We start from the raw sequence: 5445 nt of genomic DNA, 5'->3' as shown, positions 1-5445 counted from the left end.
GTTGTGGGTCTTGCTGCTATTTCAAAAGGAAGGGGAAGGACAGAGGAAGAAGTAGACGGTGACGGTGAGGAAGGCGCAGGCGCGCACATTATTTTGTGGGGCGGGGAAAAAAGAAATCACTTGCGGCATAACCTAAGATCAAGAGAGTTTTTGAGCACGGCTCCTTAGGAAGTATTCACGAAGACTTCTCAGTAATTTACAGGACAACTGTTTCCATAAGAGTTGTAATGCATCTATTTTGTGTGGTATTTTTAATTTTGATATTCATCCAGTTTTGATCGTTATGTATTTGGCAGCTCCATGAGTGAGGACAAACGTATGCACAAGCAATTTTATTTACAGCCGAAGCTTAGGTGAGGTTATACATACGGCCCCAGTTCCACATTTGTACCGCTGCATGTAGAACGATGGGTTGCAGGAAAACAGCACGACTATTTCAAAGGATCAGCTGCATCAGCGAAGACAAACTCATAGACAGGCAATTTCATACGCAACTTATACTTAAAAGAGTTCATAAGTAAGGTCCCAGTTACCCATTCATACCAGTGCACGAGGAAGGGTGGGTTGCCGGAAGACTGCACGCTTATTAAGAGGATCCGCTGCATATCTGAGCGGCAGTAATTTCTTCACTGAGGAGGGACTGGCATGCCATGAATACGAATCCCTTGCTGGGTGCAAGAACGGCAAAATTAGATGCATACATGAATACATAACCAGGCAATGCAAGCTTAGACTCCAGCCACAGTAAAAAGAAAAAAAAAGTGTTATGCGCTCATGAGAAAATTAGTCAAATGTCTTCAGTAGGTACCCTGCTTCACTCTTTATAACTAATAATGTGGGCCTTATTACTTTTCTACTTAACACTTGTTTTGTAAAATAAACAAATAAACAGAGATTAGCCAAATGTCAAAACTGTTTAGTCAGAGTGCTTGGAAAAGTGATTTGTTTTTCAGAAGGACGCGAGATCGATCTCATGCTCAGAGAACAGTCAGAATGGATTTTAATTAAAACAGACTTTACTGGCCCCTCACAATACCAATCTCGTCATAAAAACATTCATACTAACACCATCACACCAACCCTAATTAGGACAGTTCTAGAATGATCCAATCATAATGGTGGGCATTATCTGAAGTAGTAACATAGGATGTAGTGCAGCACGTAGGATTGCTGGTGTTTGGGAAACTGTCTGTTAGGTCCATCAATCTATCATCCGCTTCAGGATCGAACTTCCAGGGGCTTAGGAGCCCCGGAACTTAGGCATTTAAAGTGAAAGTGACCGGTTGCTCTTCCCTTAGCGGCAGCAGGTGAGCAATAAACCATAACCATCCCTCGGAATCAGACCCTGAAGGGCCACATCCAACTGGAATGCTCTGACTCACTAGACCACTGGGCGTCAAAACACTGTATGGGGACAACGAGGCGAGAGCACTACATCACTACCCAGCACGAAGGCCCGCCAGCAACCTTTCTGCGTGCATCAGCGAAGCGTACCATAAAAGGGACGGTACTCAAGCATGACAGGGAAGAAGAGTGAGATACACATTGAAAGTAAACATAAATAAATAAATGAATAAATAAATAAATAATAATAATAATAATAATAATGTCCCTCGAATTACCTTAACTCCTGTTCTAAAATCTGATATATGTTAATCCCGAATAAATTAATAAATAATATCTACCAACTGCCACTGATTACATCTACCTTAGTAGGTAAATTGTACAACTTGTACACGTTTGTTCTTTCTCTTAATTATATTCAGGGCCAAGGAAGGGCTATGATTAGTTTTAAATTGCCAGGAAGCGAAATCTCATGACTTAAACTATGTACACTAAATCAGTCTGAAATAGCAACCCAGCCTGACCTAGCCTAGCCTCCCCGAACCTAGCCTCCCTTCACCAAGCCTTCCCCAACCTAGCCTCCCCTAACCAAGCCTTCCCTAACCTAGTCTCCTCTAACCTAACCACATCCAAACACATCCACAACGAGTCATGGGAAATTTTCGGTCAGTCACCCCTACACGTACACACCATTAGTCTTTCTCGTGGGATAAAAATTACAATGCTTGTGAATAAAGGGGATGAGGTCAACATACAGCATTGTAACTGTTTTCATTAAAATGTTTTTGGTGTGTGTGTGTCTGTGTGTTTGTGTGTGTGTGTGTGTGTGTGTGTGTGTGTGTGTGTGTGCAAAGTGATTAATGGATGAATTCTGCGTGATTTTTGTAACGCATAGCCCACAAAGCCAAGGATTACGTATTCCTAGCTCCCTCAATCAGTGGACGGATTTCCACGTTATGCTTATCTCTTTCAGGCAGTTTTATTCAGCTCAGGATAGACTTTTCGAACTGCGAGGTTGTATATATAATCATCATCATCATCTTCTTCTCCTTCATCATCATCATCATCATCATTATAATCATCATCATTTTTTTCTTCTTCTTCTTCATCCACATCCAGTCCTTTTTTGTCCCAGCAGAAGCGTATGGACTCGGGGCTAAGTTACTCAATTCTGATATTTGAAGTAAGGGTGATCAGCCTCACTCGCCTCTGAGTTACATTATGTACCCAATAAACCCCCAACCATCCCTCACATAGAAATCCTTGCAGGCTCCTCCGGTTGGAACATCTTAACCCGCTAGACCACCAGGCGTTAATTGGTTACGTGATCAGCACCGAGCGTAGTAAATGGTGTCCTGGATTACCTTCTATTAATCCTTCACTCAAAGAGGTCCTTCATCCGTTAGATAAAGTTGTCTGGCACTAATAAGATTAAAATTGAGAGAGTCCTTGGATTGAAGCGGTCAACGTAATGTTTTGGTCATGTATCATGATGATGATGATTATGGTGATGATGATAATGATGATTCTAGGTCTTAGTTCCAAAAGTTTGTGCCTGAACAGGCAAAAAAAAAAAAGAAAAAAAAAAAAAAAAAGAAAAAAAAAAATAAAAAAAAAAAAAATAAATTGGGTGGTTAAAAAATAGCATGCATAATCATCATCGCTTCCTATGTAGTATGAGGCTATGAGCTACGAGACTGCTTGTTGTTCAGGACTGTCTGCATGCATTCCTCCACTTCTACGACGGGCGCGTAGCACCCGTCTAGCAGCAAACTCTCACCCCTTTTCTGTCCAACTCTCTAATGCAAGAGTTAACCGTTACTCCCAGTTCTTCATTTATGCAACAGGTCAACTCTGGAACTGTCTCCCTCTGTCTGTATTTCCTGCTTCCTATGATCTCCAGTCTTTCAAACGCAGTGTGTCCAGGCATCTCGGAATGAATGGACCTTGAATTTGGCTCTCTCTTGTATTTTGTTTTTCTCTTGGAAGGAACAGTTTTGCGGGCTCATGGCCTTTGGTTCCTTCTTCTTCACATAAAAAAAAAAATTAACTAAGAAGGCTTCCAAGCACGCCTTCCTTACCTGTTTATTTCTGCATATTCCAGCCAGCGATTCTCGTGTTATAAGTACCCTTTTTATATATATCGACATAGATTAAGTACATGATATACAAGAGCATATCAAAGAATTACAGGAAGAAATCGAGTGGTAAAAAAAAAGTGGTATTTCCTAAGTCGACGAGAATACTGACACTATATACTCGTTGGCTAAGAAATCACCCTAGCACCTCTGTCTTGATGTTTTGTAGCTTATTACTACTTACTATTTTATTACTATCTTTTCTTTTATATCGGTAGGGCATACGTTGCATGAGGAACGCACGGACGGAAATTAACTTCTTGTACACAGCAACGAAAAGAATAATAAGAAAGAGATCAAGAAATTTTCCACACCCAACGAAGTGCAAGAGTAAATTGTACCCTCCCAACCCCATTAAAAATTGGGAGGGGGGGGCGGTGATCCCTACCCTCAGCCCGTCTCTTTATACCTCCTTTGCCTCACTCAGCAGACAAGTCGGATATGTTTCTCTCCAACTTCCAAGGATAAAATATTCATCCTCCCCGGCGGGGAATCGAACCCCGGTCTCCCGCGTGACAGGCGGGGATACTAACCACTATACTACCGAGGACTGAAAAAGGAGAGTGGAACATCAAGAGGTGATTCGACTGTGGATCAGATACATGTACTAATATTATATAAGATTGATGTAGAGTGATGCTTCCTGTATGCAAACAGATAGGAGTAGAGAGAGAGAGAGAGAGAGAGAGACTAATGTGAAAGTGTCTTTGTGTGTGAGAGGTGGGGAGAGTAGGGGAGACGGCATAAAGAACTGCTTGTGGGAGAGTGAGTGTGAAAGGCTAGACGAAAAGTTGCATGAATAAGACTGTATTCATGGCTAACTGTGTGTGTGTGTGTGTGTGTGTGTGTGTGTGTGTGTGTATGAACCTGCCTTTGAGACAGTCTGACAGTTCATGTGTATGCGTGTATTTTTGGAGCATGTCTGATAGATTGCATGTGTGTGTGTGTGTGTGTGTGTGTGTGTGTGTGTGTGTGTGTGTGTGTGTGTGTGTGTGTTCATGTCTGTCTTTCTGCGTGTGTCGTCTGTGTATGCATGAAGCTGCCTTTGAGTCAGTTTGATAGATTATGTGTATTTTTGAAGCATGAATAATATATTGCTCATGCATACGTGTGTGTGTGTGTGTGTGTGTGTGTGTGTGTGTGTGTGAGGGAAAAAAAACTGTGTAAGAGTGAGAATAATTAGAGAATCAGTGTGAAAGTGTGTGTGAAAGAAGCTGAGAATATGAGAAAAGTCGGTGAGAGAGAGAGAGAGAGAGAGAGAGAGAGAGAGCAGAGGGGGGAGGGATGAGCGACCATGCAATGAGAGGTGTGACTGTGATTAAAGTGCATGATGGAGGTCAGACGGGCGGGGTGAATGACCCCTGTCTCTCTCTCTCTCTCTCTCTCTCTCTTTTCTTTTTTAGTTTCAGCTTTGTTGTATTCATTAAAATTTTCACTCATTTTTTTTTTTTTGCCCATTTTCAATTTACTGTACTTCCCTTCTTTGTCGTTTTTCTGTCCCTGTCTGTCTGTCTGTCTGTCCTTTTGTTTTTTTGTTTCTTATCTCTCCTTCTGTTTATGTCTAGCTATCAGTCTCTGTATATGAATCACTCTGTCTGCCTGCCTGTCTGTCTCTCTTGTTTTCTATGTATTCATTTTAGAGAGAGAGAGAGAGAGAGAGAGAGAGAAAGATGAGAGAGAGAGAGAGAGAGAGAGAGAGAGAGAGAGAGAGAGATTCTCCTTGCATAATCAGAAGTCTGATTGATCATAGCTGCTTGTCAGAACAGTTACACACACACACACACACACACACACACACACACACACACACATTTTCGCTTGTGTAGTGTTCAGTATCATGATCATCATAACCACTATCATCATCATCATCATGCTAACCCTGTTTTCTTCTAACATGAATGGAATATGTAGGAGGCAGAAACAGGGAGAAGGTAAACAATAATACACATCCACCCACTACCCA

The 5445-nt window shown here is 41.7% G+C and overlaps 1 non-coding gene across 1 annotated transcript; it reads right to left on the bottom strand.

The window, feature by feature from the left end:
* Window positions 1-3960: 3960 nt before the first annotated feature.
* On the bottom strand, window positions 3961-4032 carry TRNAD-GUC (transfer RNA aspartic acid (anticodon GUC)). The gene has a single exon. It is a non-coding gene; the product is annotated as a tRNA-Asp (tRNA).
* Between the last annotated feature and the right edge of the window lie 1413 nt (window positions 4033-5445).

Source organism: Coenobita brevimanus, chromosome 75 (genome assembly GCF_032717465.1).
Source record: "Coenobita brevimanus isolate Jiangsu-jjx chromosome 75, ASM3271746v2, whole genome shotgun sequence".
In the NCBI taxonomy this organism is placed as follows: Eukaryota; Metazoa; Arthropoda; class Malacostraca; order Decapoda; family Coenobitidae; genus Coenobita; species Coenobita brevimanus.
Note: the sequence above shows the minus strand (reverse complement) of the source record. Positions and strands in the feature narration are given on the sequence as shown.